Below are 10,879 nucleotides of genomic sequence, written 5' to 3' on the forward strand. Positions count from 1 at the left end.
ATACATCACTTCACACTTCCCAATATTAAATTCCACCTGCCACTTGTCTGCTCATTCTGCTCGCCTATCTATATGTCCTGTTGGAGTCAATTGGTATCATCCTCACTGTTTCCCCACCACCAAGTTTGGTTCATTGACAAATTTTGAAATTTTACTCTTTATTCCAATATCCAAGTCATCTGTATATATCAAAAAAATCAGTGGTCCTAGCACTCACCCTTAGAAACACCACTGTCTACAATCCTCCAGTCTGAAAAACAACCATTAACCATGACTCTGTTTTCTGTCCTTAAGTCAATTTTTTTTATCCAAGTTGACCCTGACCCTTCTATTTCATGAACTTCAATTTTGTTAACCAGCCTTTATGTGGTACTTTGTCAAACACTTTCTTAAAATCCATATAGACAACATTCACTGCATTCCCTTCATTAATCTTCTCTGTTACTTCATCAAAAAATTCAATTAGATTCATCAAACATAAGCTGTGTCCAGCTGAACGGAGCTTGGAGAGGGCTATGCCCTCTCACACAGATTCTCCACTACCTTTAAGGATCTGTGGAGATACATTCCAAGGTGTCCCTGTTCCTCTGCACTACTCAGTATCCTCCCATTTATTGTGTATTCCCTTGCCTTGTTGCACCTGCTGAAATGCATTACCTCACACTGCTGAGAAGTGCAAATAAATTGCTATATGACTTGGAAGGAGTATTTGGGGCCCTGGATGTTGAGAAGAAAGGAGGTAAAAGGGCAGCTGTTGTATCTCTTGTACTTGCATAGGAATGTGCCATGGGAAGGGGTGGGGGTACTGGGGTGATCAAGGAGTGGAATGGGTTTTTGCGGAATGAAAGGTCCATGCGGAAAGCTGAAAGTGGAGTGAAGGGAGGGGAAGACGTGTCTGGTGGTGATATCAGCTGGAGGTGGCAGGAATGGCGGAGGATGATCCATTGATTCCGGAGGCTGGTGGGGTGGAAGGTGAGGACAAGGGAAACCCTATCATGTTTCTGGGAGGTGGGGAAAGGGGTGAGAGCAGAAATCCAGGAAATGGAACAGACACGGTTGAAGGCCCTGTCAGTCACGGTGGGGAAGAACCCTCAGTTGAGGAAAAAGGAAGACATCAGGAGCGCTGGTATGACAGGTGGCATCATCAGAATAAATGTGACAGATGGAGAAACTGAGAGAATGGAATGGAGTCCTGACAAGAAATAGATGTGAGGAAGTGTAGTCAAGGTAGCTGCGAGAGTCAGTGGACTTATTGTGAATGTTGTTCCATAGCCTATCCCAGAAATGGAGACAGAGAAGTCGAGGAAGATTGGGAAGCGTCAGAGTGTCAGCGTCCGCAGTACTTTGCTCTTGTATCAAAACTAGCTGATTAACTGCTTAACTACCTTCTGTCTCAGACTCCTTTTCTTTTGCTTGCAGGAATATAGTAGTCTTTACAACAGAATATCTAGCACTGAAGACAGATCAGCTAAAAAATTATAGGGATTAGAAGGCCAAATCTGTGCCTAGAGTCAAAAGGAGGGTGCATTGTAACATAAAGCCCAAGCAGCGGCTGGTCATGTATATGGACAAATCAAACTTAAGCAGAAAATTCCGCAAACTAAAACTCAGGATAACAGCAATAGGTATCAAGCTCAGCTAAAGGCAACAATAGCTACTATCAGAGCGGGCACTGGGGATAAGTGATCAACTGTGATAGTAAAACTATTTATCACTATGCTATGACTCAGAGGAAAATAAAAGCTTGCATAGGGCTGTTAAAGAATTTCTTAAGGCAGATTCAGGTGAACTGCTTATAAGTGGCTTTAAATGGTCACTTTACATCAGTCGTTACTTCAGTATTTCTATTAATGCAGTGCACAGTTGACATTAAAGTTGTAAATGTCGAAGTGCATTCAGATGTAATCCTGGAAAGAATAAGGGATCTCAAAATGTTGTTGACTCTGTACTGCCCTCAGAAGTGGCCTAGCTCGCCATGAAATTGTATCAAACGACTTTTCAGGGCAACTAGGAATGGATAATAAATGCCAGACTTTCCAGCGATGACCACATCCCAAGAATGAATAATAAACCAAAAAAATCAGATGAGGCTATTGGTCCTGATGACAGTCATCTGAGGATTTTGAAAGATATCGGCAATGTGCTAAGTAACCTTACGTTTATATGTTTTACAGCTTGCAGAATGAGGAACTGTTTCCATGGACTGGAGGGAGGCTAATTCTGTTCCAATATTCAAAACAGACAATAACTCAGAACAAAAAAAAGAGACTCATTAGCTTGGTTTAGGTTAAAGGAAAATATCTAGAAGGGATCATTAGAGATATTCTGTATGACCACCTGGACAGAGCATGGGTTATTACAGACTCTCAGGGTGGCTTCTGGAAAAGATTGTCTCACCACAATGGTTAATTTATGTTGTGGAAATTACTATGTTGATTGATAAAGGATGTCAGATCAATCTAAAACTTTTGACAAGGTGTCACACAATAGGCTAATTTATAAGGTAGATTCTTGTGAGATCGGAGGGCAGATCCCGGGGTTGCAAAAGAATTGGTTGCATTCTCATAGACAGAGGGCTATTATTAATGATAGTGGTTACACATGGAGACCGTGATCAGTGCGGTCATACAGGGATAGGGACCATTGCTCTTCATTATCTATACTAATAATCTCAATGAAGGAGTTGGACAAAGTGTCAGAAAGATTTGTGCTGGTATTAGAACCTTGGATAAAAATGACTACAATCAGATCTCGGTGTGACAAGTAATAGGTACGTGCCTGGCTGTTAATATTTAATGTAGATAAATGCAGTGTTGTGTAAGTTAGGTAGGCTAAAGCTGAGCACACACACATAGGGTATTTATAAAAGAAAAGCATATGAAAGCATAAGTTATAATTTTTTTAATGTTAATTTTGTTAATGCTATGTTAATAATGCTGAAACTGACAGAAAAAAAAGTGAACTGTTGGAAAATTGGATTGAACAATGTATCACAAAAGATGGCAGTTATGTTGAAGCTTAGAAATTTAAACTGTATTGTGTTAAAACTTTAGGAATTATACTTTTGTATGCTACTTACAGTGTGTTTCTATCTTGTGTACATCCAAAGTTTAAGTTAAAGCTTAAAGTTGCACAAGGACTTTATAAACACCCTGTATATATCACATAGGGTTCTGAACTAAAATCAGCCGAGCAGGAAAGAGACATAGGTGTTATGGTGCATGAGTCGCTAGAGGTTTTGTGAGGCTATAATAAAAGTTAATATAGTTTTGGGATATATTGTAAAGACAATCCAATGTAAAACAAAATGCACTACAATCAAAACAAACGAGCAAGACCTTGAGTAGGCCTCATCTAGACTATTGTGTGCACTTCTAATCCCCTCATATGGTGGGTAAAATAGATGCCCTGGAAAAGTTTCATTTAGATTGACATTTAGGTTAAAGGCTATCAATTACTACCATAGGCTTAGAGAGATTGGTCTTACTACCCTAGAAAAGCAGGGACCTCACAGAAATTTGATTGAGGTGTTTATAGAGGGGACTACCCTACTCTGTCCGTGTAGATGGACTATTTGAATTAGACAGGTTAGGGGTAAGGGGACATGCTTATAAATTATATAAGCACAGAACTAGGTTAAATGACAGGAGGTTTTTCTTTCCACAGAGGGTCGTGGACCTTTAGAACAAGTTGACAGCTTGTGCAAGGAAGATGGATTCACTGCAAATGTTCAGGAGGGAGGAGACAAGTTCCTGGCTGAGGCCGATATTATTGCATCCAAAAGGTAGGTGGAATGCTGGATGATATGCCTTGTGGTCATTTTGGTCTGCTGGAACTTGTTTTGATCCCCATCAGGGGCTGGTAAAGCATTTCTCCCACAAAACTGGCCAAGCCCCTGACTGAATTAATAAGCACATTTGCACCAATTATGCCTGTTTGTGGCCCTTCGAGGAAGTTCTTCAAATTACACTGTATTTTTTAGGTGCAAAGACATTAATAGGCACCTTTAAAATGTTTTTAAATATTAAAAATAATAATTTACTAAGAAACTGACTAGTGCACACCAATGAAACTAACAGTTCAGTATAATCTTTTAAAAATTAGTTTTAGTTATTTAAGATCAAGTTAGTCAGGTGGTGGCCTAGACCCTCTTATTAAAAATGCACTGTTCATAGAAGACTGGCCGAAATTGTCCGAGGCAGGAATACCTGTGAACGACCTTCTTACCCCACGACCATTTGAGGCCCTTAACTGGACAATTAATGCCCAATTAAGGTCTCTTGCCGCCTCCACCGCAATTAGCCCAGCAACGGGTGTCCCTGTTGTCACATGGGAAGCACGGCAGGAAAAACCGTGTGGGCTGCTTGCCGGCTCTGGGGTTGTTGGACATGGGGTGGGGGGGCCTCGTTAAAAGTCACATAGTGCATCAACAAGGGACCTGGCATCGGGAAGGGGGGGGGACCTGCTAGAGCCACCCCCCTGCCCTTGCTGCCGACTCCCCTGCAACTTGCTCCTCCAGGACCCGCACCCTGCACGATCCCTCCTATCCTGACCTAACTGTGGACTGGGCCCAGCACCACTCCTGGGCCTCAGGTGGGTGCTTCACCAGCAGAAACCATCCCCTCCGTGGTGGTGCTGCTCAGTTAGATGGTTCCCGGAGCAGACCGCCAAAGTCATTTGGCGGAATGCCTCATCACCAGAACTTTCAAACAAGCACCAAGATGTAGCTTGGCTGGTGGTGAGAAGAGCCCTCCCCGTCAGATCCTTCCTGCACGCCTGAAGTCTCGCCCCCTCCGCGCAATGCCCCCGCAGTGGCTGTGGTGGGGAAGAGACGGTTGCCCACCTCCTCCTGGAATGTGTCTTTGCAAAGCAGGTGTGGAAAGAGCTGCAGTGGTTTTTGTCGAGGTTCATCCCAAGCAGCTCTGTAACACAGGAGTTTGTGCTCTACGGGCTGTCCCCAGGGACACACACTGAGACAAACATCAACTGCTGCTGGAGGACTATCAATTCGGTGAAAGACGCCCTTTGGTCTTCCCGAAACTTGCTGGTCTTCCAGCGCAAAGAGTTGTCCACGACCGAATGTTGCAGACTGGCACATTCCAAGGTTCAGGACTTCGTGCTGAGGGACGCACTAAAGCATGGGGCAGCCGCAGCAAAGGCTCAATGGGAAAAGACCACTGTGTAAGGTCCCCCCACCAAGCTGAACTGAGGTGCTGGATCCATGGGAAACCCCCCGAACTGTATTGGGAAATTTTTCATTTGCTGTAAAATGTAAAAATGAATCTGGCACGACAAATGAAATGGAAGGGTTGTGAGGCAACTCATGATTGTATTGAAGGAAACTAATCTCCCTTGCAATGTTTGTAATTTTTGACTTGGTGCTGTTAGAAACTGTTTGGTAATGTATTTTTAACAGATTTTTATGAATAAAGTATATCTTGGAAATAAAAAAAAAGTTAGAGAGCTGCCAGTCTCTGATTGGCCAGCAGCTCTCAGAGGGCAGGTCTTCCGTCACCGGAGATTCCGTGGAAGACCCACCGCTGTCCAGTTAAGTGCCTAATTGGCACTTGATTCAGTGGGCCTCCCACAGAAGAGGCAACGCGGGGTTCTCGCCATCACTTTTGCTGGATGTTGAGACCCCCTGTCGCTCAGATAAAATCCCAGCATTTATGTTTGTGATCATCCAAATAAGTTTGAGAGGAAACTTGAACAATTAGGGAGTATGTAACTAACACTGAGGAAGAATGCAAGATAATACAAGAAGACATTAGAAAACTTGAAGACTGGGTAGTTAAGTAGCAAGTGAACTTTAACATTGATAAATGTGAGGTGACACACTTTGGTAGGAAAATTAGAAACATCACCTGCACCTTAGAAAATAAGAAATTGAACAAAGGGATCATAGAATCATAGAAACCTACAGCAGAAAAGGAGGCAATGGGGTCCATCATTTTGGACTTTGGAGAGCTGTCATGCTTAGTCCCATACCCCTGCTTTTTTTCTGTAACCCTGTAAGTTCCTCATCCTCAAGTATCTGTCCAACTCCATTTTAATATTATTTATGGAATTAACAACCACCACATCCCCATTCCAAGTGAAAACATTTCTCTCATCTCCCCTCTGCTTATTGACCCATTCACCCGAGGGAGTATTTTTCTCTGTCTAAACAATCAAAACCTTGCATCATTTTGAAAACCTCTATTAGGTCGCCTTTTAACATTCTCAGTTCCAAGGGGAACAGTCCTAATATTTCCAACCTCTCATAACTGAGATTCCTCCTCCTTGGTAACAACCTGGTAAACCTCCTGTATATTCTTTCCAATACCTTTACATCTTTCCTGAAGTGTGATGCCCAAAAGCGTTCACAAGACTCCAGCTGGGGCCTAACAATTGATTTATAAAGTTCTAACATGATCTCTTTGCTTTCATATTCTGTTTGTCTATTTATAAACCCAAGTAACCCATATGCTTTCTTAACCACCTTATCAACTTGCCCTGCCACCTTTAAGGATTCGTGTATATGCACATCAAGATCTCTCTGCTCACCTACATTTTTCAAAATCTTCCTATTTATAGTATACTGTTTTCCCATCTTTGTCCTGCCAAGGTACATCACTTCACACTTCTCCACATTGAACTTCATCTGCCATGCTTCTGCCCATTTCGCCATCTTCTTGATGTCATTCCTGAAGTCTATATCCTCATCATTATCTACTATGTTGCCAAGTTTTGTACCATCTGCAAACTTTATAATGCTGTTCCCTACACCCTGAGTCTAGGTCGTCCAAGGGAGGCAGACTTGAACATCTGTGACAGACAACTGGCTTAACCATTCATCGCCAGATCTGGTTGGACAACATAAAGCACCATGGAATCTTGAAATAAAAACAGAAAGTACTGGAAATACTCAGGTGGTCAGGCAGCATCTGTGGGGAGAGAAGCAGAGTAACATTTCAGGTCTGTGACCTTTCATCAGAGCTGGCAAAGGTTAGAAAAGTTTTAAGCATGTGAAGGTGGGGGCAGGGTGGTGGTGGTGGTGATGGGGAAGAGAACAAAAGGGAAGGTGTGTGATAGGGCAGAGGGCAGGAGAGATTAAATAACAAAGATGTCCTAGGACAAAGGCAAAGAACTTGTTAATGGTTGTGGTGAAAGACAAAGCATTAGTCCAGAGAGTGTGTTAATAGAATAATGAGCAGCTCTGACCAAATGCACAATATGAAAAACAGGCACATGGTTAAAAAATAAAATATAATAAAACTAATTTTAAAAAGAAATTAAAAAAAGGCCAGTCATGCTCAAAAATAAAATAATTTTTTTTTAAATTAAAAAGAAAGTATTTTTTTTTTTTTATTTCTTAATTTCTTCATTTAATTTCTTCATAACATGCTCTTTGCCTTTGTCCCATGTTATGTAATCTCTCCTGCCCTATCACACACCTTCCCTTTTGTTCTCTTTGTCAGCACCACACCACCACGCCACATCACCCCCCCCGCCCCCTGCCACCACTTGCTTAAAACCTCATACTTTTCTTACCGTTGCCAGTTCTGATGAAAGGTCACAGACCTGAAACGTTAACTCTGCTTCTTTCTCCATAGATGCTGCCTGACCTGCTGAGTATTTCCAGCACTTACTGTTTTTATTTCAGATTTCCAGCATTTGCAGTATTTTGCTTTTATGACCATGGACTCCTGCTCGCACTTGCAAAAATTGTTCACTATTCCAGGATCATCCTGGAAAGCAAAGATAAGCCTCAATCTTCTCTTCTCTACAAATCGTCTTCTTGAACCACCCTGCCTCCTCCATCCTTACCTCCAACAACAAGTGCGAGGAGCTCATGGACTTTTTTGTTACAAAGATGGAGAGCATCCATTCAGCTGCGTCTGCTGCTTCCCTCCCTTCCCCTAGCCCACCAGGCTAACCTTCCCCTAAGGATCACCCCTCGCATCTTTTGCTAGATTCTTTCCCAATTCCCACCATGTTCTCTCCGGGATCATCTTGTCCATGAGACCCACCTCTTGCTCCCTCATCCCTATCCCCATGAAACTGCTGATCACCCAACTTCATTTCCTGGCTGCTATGTTAGCTGATATTGTTGACAGTTCTCTTTCCCCAGGTACTGTCTCCTTCCCCTTCAGATTTACTGTCATCATCCCTTCCTCAAAAAACCCAGCCTTAACTGCTCTGTCTTTGCAAACTATTACCCCATCTCCAACCTCCCTTTCCTCTTCAATGTCCTTGAATATATTATCACCTCCCAAATCCGTGCCCACCACTCCCGCAATTCCATGATTGATCTTCTCCAATCAGGTTTCTGCCTTGCCACAGTATTGAAAAGGCTCTTATAAAGGTACAAGTGATATTCTATGTAACTTTGAGCATAGTAAACGATCCCTCCTCATCCTCCTTGACTTGTCTCCAGTCTTCAACATGATTGACCACAACATCTTCTTCTAATGCTTCTCCTCCATTGTTCAGCTGGGTTGGATTGCCCTCACTTGGTTCCATTCTTATCTATTTAGTCATATCCAGAGAAACACCCACAATGGCTTCTCTTCCTACTCTTACATCTTTATCCTGGAATCTCCCAAAGATCAATCTTTGACTCCCTCCCCCTTCTATTTCTCAATTACATGCTACCCTGGTATTTTATATAAATAAATATATATATATATATATATACTGTGCATTGTGCAATGAGAGAGGATTAATTAACAATCATGCTGTGCAGGGTCCCTTGGGGAGGAGCGACCATAACATGACAGAATTCTTCATTAAGATGGAGCGTGAAGTAGTTGAATCCAAAACTAGGGTCCCGAATCCAAATAAAGGAAACTATGAAGGTATGAGGCATGAGTTGGCTATGGTAAATTGGGGAACTTTACTAAAAGAGTTGACGGTGGATAGACAATGGATAATATTTTTAAAATGTGTGCATGAATTACAACAATTATTCATTCCTGTCTAGTGCAAAAATAAAACAGAAAGGATGGCGCAACCATGGCTTACAAAAGAAATTAGGGATAGTATTAGATCCAAAGTGGAGGCATATAAAATTGCCAGAAAATGCAGCAAGTCTGAGAATTGGGAGCAGTTTAGAATTCAGCAAAGGAGGACAAAGAGGTTGATTAAGCAGGGAAAAACAAAGTATGAAAGTAAACTTGCAGGGAACATAGAAACTGACTTTAAAAGCTTCTGTAAATATGTGAAGAGAAAAAGATTAGTGAAGACAGATGTAGGTCCCTTACAGTCAGAAACGGGGGAAATTATAATGGGGAACAAAGAAATGGCAGAACAATTACACACATACTTTGGTTCTGTCTTCACAAAGGACACAAATAACCTCCCAAAAACATTAGGGAACCAAGGGTCTAATGAGAGGGAGGAACTGAAGGAAATCAGCATTAGTAAAAAAAATAGTGCTAGGGAAATTAATGGGGTTAAAGGCTGACAAATCCCCAGGGCTTGATAATCTACATCCCAGAGTACTAAAGGAAGTGGCCCTGGAAATAGTGGATGCATTGGTGGCCATCTTCCAAAATTCTATAGACTCTGGAGCAGTCCCTACAGATTGGAGGATGGCAAATATAACCCCACTATTTAAAAAAGGAGGGAGAAAATAAACAGGGAATTACAGACCAGTTAGCCTTACATCAGTAGTGGGGAAAATGGTAGAGTTTATTATAAAGGATGTGATAGCAGAACATCTGGAAAGCATAAACGGGATTGGACAAAGGCAGCATGGGTTTTCGAAAGGGAAATCATGCTTAACAATCTACTGGAGTTTTTTGAGGATGTAACTAGTCAAATAGGTAAGGGAGAACCAGTGGATGTGGTGTATTTGGATTTTCAGAAGGCTTTTGATAAGGTCCCACATAAGGGGTTAGTGTGCAAAATTAAGGCACATGGGATTGGGGGTAATATACTGGCATGGCTTGAGAATTGGTTAACAGACAGGAAACAGAGAGTAGGAATAAACGGGTCTTTTCCAGGTGGCAGGCAGTGACTAGTCGGGTATCGCAGGGATCAGCTATTCACAATATATATTAATGACTTGGGTGAGGGAACTAAATGTAACATTTCCAAGTTTGCAGACGACACAAAGCTGTGGGGGAATGCGAGCTGTGAGGAGGATGCAAAGAGGCTCCAATGTGATTTGGACAAGTTGGGTGAGTGGGCAAATGCATGGCAGATGCAGTATAACGTGGATAAATGTGAGGTTATCCACTTTGGTTGTAAAAACAGAAAGGCAGATTATTATCTGAATGGTGATAGATTGGGAAAGGGGGAGGTGCAACGGGACCCGAGTGTCCTTGTACACCAGTCGCTAAAATCAAGCATTCAGGTGCAGTTAGCAGTTAGGAAGGCGAATGGTATGTTGGCCTTCATTGCAAGAGGATTTGAATCCAGGAGCAAGGATGTCTTACTGCAGTTATACAGGGCCTTGATGAGACTACATCTGGAGTATTGTGTGGAGTTTTGGTCTCCTTATCTGAGGAAGGATGATCTGCCATGGAGGGAGTGCAAAGAAGATTTACTCGGCTGATTCCTGGGATGGCAGGATTGACGTATGAGGTGAGATTGGGTTGACTAGGCCTATATTCACTAGAGTTTAGAAGAATAAGAGGGGATCTCAGAGAAACCTATAAAATTCTAACAGGACTAGACAGGCTAGATGCAAGGAGGATGTTCCCGATGGCTGGGGAGTCCAGAACCAGGGGTCACAGTCTCAGGGTATGGGGAATGCCATTTAGAACCGAGATGAGGAGAAATTTCTTCACTCAGAGGGTGGTGAACCTATGGAATTCTCTACTGCAGAAAGCAGTGGAGGCCAAGTCATTAAGTATATTCAAGAAGGAGATAGATATATTTCTTAATGCCA

The sequence above is a fragment of the Heterodontus francisci genome, chromosome 27, assembly GCF_036365525.1.
Source record: "Heterodontus francisci isolate sHetFra1 chromosome 27, sHetFra1.hap1, whole genome shotgun sequence".
NCBI classification, from domain to species: domain Eukaryota; kingdom Metazoa; phylum Chordata; class Chondrichthyes; order Heterodontiformes; family Heterodontidae; genus Heterodontus; species Heterodontus francisci.